At 35.5% G+C, this 13964-nt stretch overlaps 1 pseudogene; it reads left to right on the top strand.

Moving 5' to 3' along the window:
* The first annotated feature begins 859 nt into the window (after window positions 1-859).
* Window positions 860-13964, top strand: part of LOC149550989 (sulfate transporter 3.1-like) — a 28166-nt pseudogene continuing 15061 nt past the window's right edge.

Below are 13964 nucleotides of genomic sequence, written 5' to 3'. Positions count from 1 at the left end.
CTCTCACCCCATTTAGTTTTTAAAGTGACCATAGTAGGTAGTGTTCTATTCAGTGCTACATTCACACAAAATCTAGCATAGACAAGTCTCGATTTTTGCATTGTCACTTTGTCAGTAGTAACAAAATGAGCAACAGAGTTCCCCACCCATCTTAATATCCTTTCATCCCAAAATTCTAGAGGGAGGCCAGGTAATCTTACCCAAATTGGGGCAAGTTTGTTTAGCTCCAAACCAACATCAAAGCCCAGATGCCATCTAGTTAGGGCTAGACAATGCTTCCCAAAATACCAAGTCCCAAATAAAACCGCCATGAGATCTTCTTCCGTGTGAATCTAAAACAAAAAAGACCACTTGGCATGGTAGAAACACTTAAATTTCCTTTGATCTTCCACTTATGGTCCACCCATTTCCTTACCATCTCAATAGAAGGTCGAAAAGCAAAAAATTTGCCAACAACACAAAGTTTGAGGCCAGAAGTCACATTATCCATCATGCCATTAGGGAGTGCAATCATAGGACCTTCTTGTCCACGTGTTACCATGGGATTCTCCACAATGGGGCTGGACATCTTGGAGCCCATGAGCGCATTCTTCCATCCCGACAAAGAAGCCACATCCAACTTTTGGGTATCTCCATGCTGACAACTGGCAGAACTTCCTCCCACCTGCTCAAGGACGTCCACACTTGACCGTCCATCCTCCAAAGCTGGCTTGACATACCCCGACCCATCAAACACCATGGACCCACCACCAAACAACTGGTCAACATCTCTACTCACCGCTAGCACCAGTTGCAGGTCCGGGCAAGAAGGTGGATCTAGAGGTTTAGGGCCCTCCATCATTCAAAATTCAAAAAGAAAATGGGCGGCAAGGTTGCAGAGTTACTAGAAGTGGTTGCAGAGTCACTTTTGTTCCTTGGCATGAATGTTCAATGAATGTCAATGTTGCTTTCAATTAAAGAAAAAATATATTATTAATGCATTGTCTTAGATAGTTGCATTTAATTTTTTAAAAATATTGCATCTTTATTTGAGTTAGAATAATTTCTCCTCTTGGGTTCTTAGGCAGGGTGTTACATTATCAAATTAGGAGTTTAATTTTTCTTCACTTCTATTCACAAAATTTCTCAACAATTTTTTTAATGGTGGTTTGAGGGAAACGACCCTAAGATAGGATCAAGGGGCGAGCTCTTTACTGCAACACCCTTGTAGGGGTTTTCAAGGGCAGTGCACCTAAGAGCTAAACATATTTATTTTCTACTTTTACAAAGGTATCAAGAGTTAATTTTCTACTATCTACCATGTTTTAACCCAATTTTTGTAATTGATATAAGTTTTGTTAAAATAGCTTAGGGTTTGTTTCTATAGGATCACCCTATTAACAGTCTCTTTACCATGTTTCATTTAGTAGGATTTACACTTTGATGCCATACATATGTTATATTGGATGGAGCACTCTTTCTCTATTGGTCTTACCATCCTCACAACCAAGACATGATGAAAAATAGCTAGAAATTTGATGGTTTTGTAGATGCTTAAAATTGTTCCAAACGCTATATTAATTTATTTAATATTTCCTTTGACATTATAATTGATTATTTATTAATTAATTATATTTGTTATATTCTTCTACTTATTTAATTAAATTTATTTAATTAAATAGATTCACTTCCCTAATGTATTTAAATTTAATTTAAATGCATCCCCTCTAATGTATTATATTTATTTAATGCATAATGCTCCATAAATCCTCTTTTAAATAAATTTCAATTTATCTGATTCCCCCCGCTTTATTAAATTCTATGATCTTGTGATTAAGTTAAATCTTATTTAATTTAATCCTAATCCCATCCTAAAACTTAGTCTCCATCCATCACTCTCATCCTTCTAAGTCTACCAATTAGTAAATCCCACTTAATTAATCCTAAACACCTTTCTAAACACCTTTTAGTCCCTAAGTTTTTGCTCACACATGTGTGAGCAACTCAAGATTCAAGAAAGACTCTCTTTTATTATTTTATTCAAAAGTCTCTTACACTCTTACACACTTGTCCCTCTTTCCTTTATCCAAGGTTTCTCACACATGTGTGAGGAAACTTTGAGCCATCTCTTTAACAAAAAAAGGCTTATGTTGACCTTTGCATGCCTTGTCTCCTTAGCCCACATATCTCCCTTGTGGCACCTATGTGGACACCACATAGATGCCACCTCCCCAAGGCCTGTCTCAAGCCTATAAATAAAGCCCTTGTCTCAAGCATTTCTCATCTCCCTCATTTGCATTTTATCATGCTAGCATAGTTCTAGAGCTCTTAGTGATTTCATGCATTATTACTAACTCTTTGGTAGTTTTTAGATTTCATTTCTTGCATCAATAATCTAGTTTACTTTCTTGCATTCATCTCTATTTTCTAGAATGTTTTAAAAGTGGATTCTTCCATAACCTCCTCTTGAAGCATTCCTCACTCACCTAGCTTAGGTTTGTATTTCATTCTCATACATTCATCATTGAAGGGATTCATTCAATCATTGTGTTTGAGCGAGCACATTGACATTCCTCTAACTAGAGCACACCAACAAGGTTCACATGGGTGTCCTTGTTGAGTTACTCTGAGGTTGTGTGAGACTCATATCTATCGGTTGTTTAGCTTAGTAAAATACAAGTAGTTTTCATTATTTATTGTTTGAATCTTGATATATGAACATGTACAACTAATTTTTACCTTGTTTGAGTATTCTCTCGAAAGGAAGATTTTTTACGTATACATTTTGGCATGCCCGGTGGGACCCACATCTCTTTTTCCATTCTCAAATTCAATCAAAACTTGGAGCTTGCTGTAAAAATTGTGCACTATCATTTTTGTTAGGATGCAATGTCGTCTTTGTAGATGCTTTGTCATCTCTACAGATTTTTGTCTCCACAGATCGTCATCTCCGTGGTTTAGCATCTCTAGCTATGACAAATTTTCAAAACCACATTAAACTAAAAATCACTTATATTCTGCCATCTTCATTTATCTTTGATGTCTCCACATTTTAAGTTGTTGTCTATGTTGCTTTCCCTATTTTTATTTGCATTGTGGGCGGTCAAAACAACCCAACATATTTGCAAACTATCATCTTCAAAGTTTTCTCATTTTTTCACCTGCATTGTGGACGGTTAAATCCAACAATACTTTCTTATCTGTCATCTCCATAGTTTACCTGTTAACTATTGTCTGCATTGTTGGCTTACTAAAAGCCTGTCATATTGTCAAACTATTCTCTCTAATTCAATAGTTATGTCATCTACATTGTGGGCAGTTGAAAAGTCAATAATTTTAGTCGATTATCATCTATGATTATTCTGGCGTCTTTGACTTTTGGCGTCTGTGATCCTATTTTGTCATCTGCGACTATGAAGTGTAAGTAAAAGGTAAATCATTCTGGTTTATGTGTTGTCATCTTCGATTATGTCATCTCTGATATTTTTTCATCTCTACCTATTGTTTTTCGTCTCTAATTATTTGCAGATTAACTTATGTCTTAATGCCTAACTCACTAATCGCTTGAAATAGATGGATTACTAATCTGATTTTATTGCAGGAGACAAATGCTGGAAGATATTTTTAGTGATTTTAATCACTTAGGAGATTTGTAGTGATTTTAATCACTTGTAAAATTTAGATGACAAATGAACTTGAATGACTTAAACACTTGTCCTTGGAATGCTTGTTGCAACTAATACCAAAATCCAAACAAACATTTGAATGTATTTAAGGTAACATTACACATACACTCTTAAATGCTTTAAAGGAATTTACACATATCTCATTGGGATGGATGTTCAAACACACTCTTGAATGCCCTAAAGGAATGAACAAACTTTTCATTGGAATGGATGTGTAGAGTAGCAAAATGCAATCTTGAGTGCCTTAAGGAATTGACATGTTTTTCATTGGAATGAATGGTTAGATAGAAAATACACTCTTGAATGCTTAAGGTTCAAAGAAGAATGGAATGAAATATTTTGATTTGGGTTTAAAACATGCTCACACAATCTTGAATGCTTAAGGGACAAAGAAACTTACTATGAATATTTGGACGTGGTGCTTAAAACTAATACACTCAATCTTGAATGACTTAAGGGAGTTTCTTCTAGCTTTATCAATTTTCTTATGTTGACGATGATCGATTTATTTTTGTTGACGATCACTTTTTATTATGTTGATGACACTATCAAGTTGGAAAGAATATCATATGTTATAAACATGAGTGTCTTCAAAAGCAGATAGAAAATCTAAGCTTCATTAGAAAAGAAAAAGTGTCTTTTAAACTCTGAGACCACTTACATATTCTCTCCTCTCGCACCTTTGGGTGATCTTGAGTGCACAAGAAATAAGTGGTCTTGTTTTTATTTTTAGGAGGCCTGCTTGGGGATTTCATCACCCCTTGGGATGACCTCAACTCTAGTGTTCTGGCAGAATATAAATATCGAGAGGTCAATCGAAAGACACCTCTCTTGGAATTAATTTTTTTGTCACTCTTGGCTAAACCCCAAAGAACTTTATACCTTTTGGAAGTGAAGGTGGAGATTTGGGTTACCATCTCCTCCTGGCTGTGTGGCACTATTTTCTTTCATCTATAAATTTGGGCCTCATGTACCTTGCATATATCGAGGATGCCCTCTAGTCGATCTTTTTACCTCCTAGTTGTAGCCTCATTAGGAATGTTGATGGGTTTAGCATGCTTGATTGTTTAAAAATCCAAAACCTACACCAAACTAGTTGTAAGTGGGTCCTCTTGACCTATGGTTATTTTCATGAGTTCCTATACTTGGTCTAGCATTTGAAATTTGTTGGGTCTTTTAGTCACAATTTTTTTACAAATTCTTGTGTTTGGTCTTGTAATTGGGATTGTTTTATTCCTACCATGTCTGACAAAGTCAAATTTAAGAAGGTGAAGTTATCCAAACTATTTGCCAACAAGGCAAGGAAAAGCCTAGCACACAGTGATAAACAATTCTGATATGCTATCAAAGACATCAAAAAGGAAGAAGATGAATAGGATTGGTATGACAAAATCTTATACAATGCTAAACTTCAAAATTGGTCAGTGTTCCCTGGAGTAAACCTAAGATTTTTGTTTCTAGACTTTGTTTCTAGTGAGAGAGGATTAAGCTATCCACATAGTGACCATATCAAACTCGTTTTCCACATCAATCCATTTTCAAAGCTTCTAGTCTTCCATTTGCAATATTTACTCTAGAGAGCTTGATCATTTGAACCTTAATCCATTGGCCTAAGAACATCTTAGTTACAAGACTTCTGAGATTACAACACTAGACCTTTATCCACAAGCAAATGTTTATCATAGTTGCATTCACTCATTTGGGATCACAAGTCCATCCCTAAATAAGAATTAATCTATTCAGTGTCCTATCTTGCCCAAAGATCACTTGTCCATCTTTGGTAGGAGAAAGATACTTTTATCCTATATCACACTTGGTTTTTTGAATCAACAATGTCTTTTGTTCACATTTAGGTTGTTTTCCCTTTTATCATATAAGGTTCAGTTGCTCTCTCACATCTCCTTCTTCTGCAATCTTTCACCCATTGATTTGGTCACAATTGTATGGTACAAACACAATCTGATAGACTCACATTTAACCCTATGTCTTGTTTATTAGAATCACTAAGACAACAAGAGATGGAGAATACTTTTCCTCCTCAATCGGCTTCATTGGGGAACATAGTTCCCTCTAGTATGAACTTGGGTATGCCTAGCTCAACACCCACACAGGAACCAAAGAATCCCTTTTGAAACACCACTATAGGGAGTAACACACATGATGAGGACAAAGTATACCAAGATGAAGATCCCATTGAAAACAATGACATCCCTAGTGATGTTCAAACATTTCTTGCAGACCCATACAACTTAGAAATGCTGGAAAAATCTATTAGGGCGAACAAGACCACACTTTTTTGGAGGAAGAAATTCCTCCAAAATCATGAAAGATGGATTTTTAATCCAAAACTTTCAATAGAAAGTAATCATTTAGTTTCAATAGAAACTATTAAAGTTTCACTTGAAACTACTTTTGAATGTAGTTTCAATTGAAACTAGTTAAACAAAAAAAATGGGAATGATTTCAGTCAAAAATAACTAAGCACATAAATTGGCCTAAATGATCTCAATTGAAACTAAATAAAAATATTTTCTATCGAAATTGTCTAAAAACTTTCAATAGAAAGTTAGTCTCTATCGAAACTAGTAAACTAGATGTCTTCACCAATTGCTAGAAGTTTTTCAGGTGTTTTCATTACTTCTAGGCTCAATTGGTAGGTTCACATGGAGCACTGAAGACATGTCATTTTTCATGACACAAGTACTCGGAATGATCTTTCTAATGAATATGGATTTGATATATTTTGAATTTTTAAGTATACATTTTTTACTTTAATTGAATGGAGGTTTGTTATAAAAAATAAACCTATATATTGAACACTCATGGAAAAATAGTAACTAAGAGAAAAAAATTTGAAAAATAACTACGGTCTTCGTATTTGAGTCCTCTTTCAATCAAAAAAAGAAATTTACATGTGTCAAAATCCATGTATGTCCAAATTAGTGTCAAGTCAACTTTAAACTCTGATATAATATGAAATACTAAGGATAAAGACATCATATCACCTCCATGGTTTTGGTATGGATGTTAATAAAATAAATTCAAAAGAATCATGTTGATATCTATTGTAGAAAAAAGGTTATGTGTCAAAAATAATGTCACTCTTTATAAATTAGGTTTTTGATAACATACTAATTTTCGTGGGAGAAAAATTAATTCAATCAAATCAATTCAAACAAAAAATTAAAAAATATTTTTAGAATCTACACAAAAAATCCTAAAAGACTCTAATTTATTTCATCTTCAAATTCCTAACCATTAAATGGAAATTTGCATCTGAAAGTAAACATTTTCTTGAAAATTCACAGTTCAGTGTTAGTTTGAGCAAAAAAGTGTAACCCATTATCATGGGTCCATCCACTAAGATCTTCCTAAACTTTGTTAAAGATAATGTTAATGTCCCTGTGAGTTTTGATGAGAGCACTTTTTTTAGACAAATTACCAAAGATGGTGCTCTCGTATTGGCAAATTCCAATGTATCACAAACATCTAGCAAGGGAAAAGAACTTGTAGTGAGAACTTGTTCCATACCTACATTAACTCCAATGCAACCCATATTCCAATTAAGTGTGGAACACATTCAACAAATCATTAGTGCTATGCCCAACACAACTACACATGCTAGTATTTTGCAGTCAACCGTGACAAGTCTAGTTGTAGGATGCTTAAACATTGGGCAAGTACCTATACAAAAAATGGAAATCTCAACACAACCATTGTATTTCTCTTATTTACAAATGCCAACAAGTATGATGAAAACATCTGTGCCAATCCCAACAACTATGTATCAATACATTGGCCAAAGTGGTGCACTGCCACCTCCATAACCTCATAATATGTTTGGGAATCCATATAACTTTGGAATTGGATTCATCAATTCCCAACCATCATAGATGCAACCAAACTAGGATATAGCCCAGTAGTTACATGAACTCTAAAGTTTGGTCCATAGCATGAACAAAAAACGGGTGAAAGATTTCTCTTTTGAGGAAATCTACCCTTTTCCATTTAACAAATATATCAACATGATACCATTTTCACCAAACTTTGAGATTACTAAATTTGACAAATACACTGGAGAAACATGTCGCATCACACATCTCAAAGAGTTTTTCGTCTTATGTCAAGAAGTTTCCTACAGTGAACATTACCTTAAGAGGCTCTTCACAAGAAGCCTTGGTGGCCCTGCACTTGAATGGCTAATGAACTTTCCTAGAGGTTCCATCACCTCTCTCAATGACTTGACAGGGAAATTCATAGCACAATATTCATATAACATTGAACATCATACCTCATTGAGTGATTTGTGCAACACGAAACAATGAATAGGTGAAATATTTTCCAATTTTCTACAATGGCGACGACATCTTGCTAATTGTGTGCCCTACAAAATTGAAGATTCCAACCTTGTAGACATATTTATCAAGAATTTAATTCTGGAGACATCTTTCCAAATAAAAATGGCTAGTCTTGAAGACTTTGCCACATTAGTCAAGAAGAGCAAGAACGTTGAAAATGGACTCTTAGACAAGAGTTCCATTAAACATTATAACTCGTCATCCTCAAAAAATGAAACAAATAACAATAGAAAACCAAAATTTTGGTCCAAAAATAAAGGTGTTACCCATGATGGCGTCACCAATGTCAAAAGTGTACAAAACCTTCAAGGTGGAAACAATAACAACAACAACAAATATCGCAATTGAAACAACAACAATTCAAACCATGAAAAGCATAATCAAAATCAAAACAACCAATAATCTCGCAATCAAGTAGAATTATTTCCTTACAATAACAACAATAACAACTACAATCATGATTATGACCGAAATAGAAAGTTCACTAGCTTTCGTGAACCCTTAGATGTCATATTCCAGAAACTAGTGGATCACCATTTGATGGTTTTTCCCAACACATGGCCTTTTGATGAAAATCAACCCAAACCCAAATGGTATAGGGAAAATGAATATTGCAAGTACCACCACAATTTGCCGCTCCAAGTCCTTATACAACGACATAAAATAAAATGAGTCCTTATAGATAATGGATCCAATTTGAACCTTTGTACATTGAAGATGATCTGCTTCTTGGGGCTCCTAGAAGATCTCTTAGACATCACTAACAGGATAACCATTAAAGCATATGATGGAAGAGAGAGATAATCAAAGGGGTTATCATGCTACCACTAAAGTTTGGGTTGGTTGTATCAATACTGAATGCCATATCCTAGATTTGGACTTACCATATAACATCTTGCTTGGTCGACCCTGGATACATACACTAAAAGTGGTCCCCCAACAAATTTTTGTCCAGTCAGTGAGTTTGCTAAGGTTATACCTAGATCTCTCACCATAATGAAAACACCTTCCACAACAATTCCAAAGTTATCCAATATTGATTCTAGTTCTTGTAAAGGAAAATAGAAGGTTGAAGAATTAAGGTCAGTACTACAGTGAAGAAGGTTACCTTTGTCGATCAAGGAATGGGAGAGTATAAGTTTGAAAATGCCTTGTGTGTTGGACAACTACCAATCTCCCCCCGATCCTTTGGAAAACCTTCCCAAATACCACCTTCTACAAATAAAGATACTATGCATGTTAATACAACAACCTTTGAACATTGGGGTTCACTTAGTGATGAACACACAGAGTCTAATATCTTAGATTGGCTATATTTTGATAGAAAAGATGATCTTGTGGAATTCCTTAAAGATAAGTATGTCAAGGCTCATCCCATCATTGAAAACATGGGATATCATGACACCAACCTTGGACCTAAAGAAGATGGAATCAAACAACCCCTTGAGGCTTCTAGCTATCCTAAAGGACAAGGATTGGGATCCGTTAAACCTAAGGTGTCCTTTGCTGACAACTATTGTACGATTGAACCTAATTCTGAGATTGAGGAGGAGGAATTTTTTGAAATCCCCTTCCAATACATTGAAGATGACCTAGATAACTATGTCCGTGCCATCACCATATCTGACCTTTCATCCACCAACCTACCCTTCACTAACCCTGACATGATAGACTGAGACCTTCAAGACACATCACCAACTCTCGATATTTGTAACTCTAATGAAGAAGTAATGGAACTCTTTGGCCTTAAGAATCTCCAAGATTATGAACATGAGGTCCAATACAATGAGGATGCCTACTTTGGTAGCCAAGTCAACTCTCTTAGTCACAAAAGTGAAAAAGAGAAAAAAAGAAAACAAGAAAGAACATCCTCTAGTGAAAACTCTTCTAGAGCACTCTTGGATGAAGAAAAAGACAAAATAAAGGACACAACTTTTGGTGAAAACCTCCTAGAAGCGCCAGAAGAGGGAGAGACTAACTTACCATTTAGAACTCTACCACTAGAAAAGTCATCTATGTTGAATGAAGATATAATTCTAGTTAACTTGGGTATGGTAGATGATCCAAAAATCACCTACATTGCTGCTACCCTAAGTCCTAAAGAAAAAAAGGTGATGATTGAGTTCCTACAAAAAAGAAAAATCAATTTCATATGGACATACAAAGTCATGCCTGGTTTGGACATGGATTTAGTTGTGCATCACCTAGCAGTGGATCCAAAGACTAAACCTATTAAGAAAAAGTTATGCAAGATGCATCCTAAGGTAGCATTTTGGTCAAAGAAAAATTGTAGAAAATGTTAGAGGGAAAATTCATCCAACCTATTGATTATCCTAAGTGGGTTTCCAACATTGTTCCTGTAGGTAAAGCCTTTGGGGGCATCTGCATCTGTTTAGATTTTCAAGATTTGAATCTCGCATGTCCTAAGGATGATTTTGCACTTCCTAACATAGACATTATAATGGATTTGACTGTCAAACATTAAATGTTGTCTTTAATGGATGGTTTCTCCGATTACAATCTGATCAAAATTGCAGAAGAAGATCAACACAAAACAACATTTACTACCCCATGGGGAACTTTTTGTTACCAAGTCTAGTTCCTCCAATTCTAGGATAACCATTAATTCTCTATATTTATGCTACTACAATTGCACTAGGTGCTCTTTTAGCACAACTAGGTGACAATGACAATGAGCAAGCTATCTACTATCTTAGTTGAACATTAGTTGGCTATGAGTTGAATTACACTGCTATTGAGCGAGCTTGTTTGGTGGTAGTCTTTTACACGCAGAAACTGCATCGTTACATGCTTAATCATACTACACACCTCATTTCTAAGATAGATCCCCTCAATTATTTGTTATCAAAAGCTTCCCTCATTGGTTATGTTGTAAAATATGTCTTGAATTTAAGTGAACTCAACATTGTCTATAAAGACCGCAAGGCCATAAAGGGACAAGTCATTGCAGAGCAACTTGCAAAAGATACTCTTTAAGGAGACCATCTTATCATAGTAGATTTTCTAGATGACACAATTATGACTGTTACCCCTAGTACACAATGGAAACTATATTTTGATGGTTCTTTCACACAAGTTATAGATGAATACCAAACAAAGGATGAAAAGTTGTTGCCATATTGTCATATAGTGGAGGATCTTAAACAACACTTCATTGAGATAGTCTTTTAGCAGATACCAAGGACAAATAAAAAAGAAATAGATGCCATGGCTACCATAGCATCCATGATCGCCATGCCTGCATGCAGTCCCAAGTGCGACTTTTCTTGTTGAAAATATTTTTCTTCCTACTTATGAGAAACTTGAATCAAAGCTAGTGTGTGAGATTGTCACTCCTGAGTCTCCATGGTACTCTGACATTTTCACCTACCTTCGTCACAAAACAATCCCCATAACCCTTTCCACGAACCAAAGCAAAACCTTCATCTATTGCACTACCTAATATACTATCTTAGGTGATACACTTTTTTATAAAAACACTTCAATGGAACCCTCCTCCGATGTCTATGTTCAGATGAAGTTAGAACAATGTTAGAAGAGATTCACCAAGGAAATTTTGGTACCCATTCCAGTGGCCTTACATTAGCAAAAAACTCCCCATAATGGGTTATTATTGGCCTACTATGGAAGTTGATGCCTATCATTTTGTGAAACATTGAGTTCCTTGCCAGCAACATGGAGATTTGATACACATTCCCGCCCAAGAATTTCAACCCACCATTACACCCTAAATCTTTTCCCGCTGGGGACTTGATCTTGTTGGTCAACTATATCCAAATTCTACAAATGGCAACAAGTATATTATTGCCACCACTAAGTATTTCACAAAGTGGGTCGAGACTGTCCCTTTAACATACACCACCAAAAAATAGGTCTGAAAGTTCATCTTGAACTACATTATCTGTCATTTTGGTATCCCTCAAGATATAATAACTGATAATGGGACTCCTTTCAAAAATTAGGAGGTTGCCACATTGTGTAGGAAATTCGCAATTACCCAACATTTCTCCACCAAATGCTTCCCCCAAGGCAATGGGCAAGTTGAACCAACTAATAAAACTATTTAAAAAATCCTAAAGAAAACTGTTGATGCAACTAGCTATGATTGACACCTCCAAATTGCTCTCACCCTTTAGGCCTATTGCACCTCTATCCATACCCCTACAAGAGCCACTCCATTTTCCCTTGTTTATGGTTATGAGGCTATTTTACCCATTGAAATTGAGCTCCCTTCCCTCAGAATCTCTCTCAAGAATTTGATGTTTGAAGAAGAATACCAAGTTTCTCGCTTGCAAGAGTTGCAACTCCTCGATGAGAGATGCCTCAATGCCCTAAACCACCTTCACATGTATCAAAATTGCCTTCAACTTCGATTTCACAAAAAGGTCAAACCTCAAAAATTTGAGGTGGGTGACCTAGTTTTGCAGCATAACATGTGGAACCTCCAAAACTATGAAAAGAAATGAAAATTTAAAGCTAATTGGCTTGGTCCGTTTATCATTACAACCAAATATGGTTCTGAAGCATATCAAATTGCCACTTGAGAGGGAGATCCACTCTCTGAGCCTATAAATATCCAACACCTCAAGCAAGCCTATGCTTGAGTTCTGCAATTATTGTACACTGTTGTTAAAGTTCCACAAAAATTCAAAAAAAATCAAAAAATCAGAAAACTCCAAAAACATTTGTAAAATGTTCCTAAAGAAAAGACTAAAAAAGAGAAAATAGTTCCTTAAAAAAAAACTTCTTGTCAAAAAGCTCCATTATCTATAAGGCTCATTTCACTTCACCACATTTCCCTCATTTCATCCCATCTTTGTGCAGAAGTCCTATCTGACTTGCACTTTTCATGCATCCAATAAAAGACCTCCTGTCTGCGAGGCATTCATTCACTTTCATCTTTCAAAAGACCTCTAGTCTGTGAGGCTCTTTCCCATCAAATGTTTGTCCTACTCCCATTACATTGAGATTTTTAACACAATAGTGACTATAACAATACTTAAACAAAAATCACCATTGAGATTAAATGATTTGAGAAAATTGTTTTTTTCACAACTATTGCCAATTAACACTTGTGACAAGAACTTAGTAAAAACAAACTCTCATAGGATGACTCCTTCCTACACATGGCACTACAACCTTCACTCTTGGACTAGTGTTCGTAGCAGGAACTGTGGGTCGAATGACTGCTTGGTCATGAGGTTTCTTTTGGTTGATTTCATTTGTGTGTTAGTAGTGGCTTTTTACGGTGTGCCTCAATCTTCCATATCTTGGTATCACTTGAATGGTTCCAACTGACTACACATGTCATTTGTGGTATGATATGTTTTTATGATTGTTTAGTAGACCAATGTCAGTTTCAAGTTATGATTATGCATTGTTCACTGGGGGCACTGGGTTAGCACACTTTCCTACAAGATCACTAAAAGAATTTGGGTGTGCCTAGACCTCTCTAATGCGTATATGACATTTGTTCCATCATGACTATGAAAACTACATCTATTGTCCTAAAGTCTTTATATTTGAGAGTCTAGTCCATGCAAAGGAATCTTATCATCTATGCTTCTATAGCATTAGGTGCATAACTCCTTTTGCAAAATCAAACTAAGGTGTGCTCTCATATATAAACACAACTGAATCCCTTAGTATCATGTAGCTAGGATTCATGTAGTATATGATTTCATTGTGCTTTGCTTGAGACAAGGGCTTTGTTTATTTCCCCCTCCTATGCTAGGTTGCTTGATTCCTACGAGTTAACAAGTTTGACACAAGTCCATCATTTAGGTCTCATTCATTTTTGCATTTTCATTTACACTTTATGCTTACATCATTTCATTTTGCATTTTTAGCTCATTCATGATTAGTATGTTATTGACATTTTCATTTTGGATACATTCATTTTTTATCTATTAAATTAATT

This window comes from Cupressus sempervirens, chromosome 6 (genome assembly GCF_028749045.1).
Source record: "Cupressus sempervirens isolate cs-2001-9-10 chromosome 6, ASM2874904v1, whole genome shotgun sequence".
In the NCBI taxonomy this organism is placed as follows: Eukaryota; Viridiplantae; Streptophyta; class Pinopsida; order Cupressales; family Cupressaceae; genus Cupressus; species Cupressus sempervirens.
The sequence above is the reverse complement of the archived record's forward strand: the minus strand, read 5'-3'. Positions and strand labels throughout refer to the sequence as shown.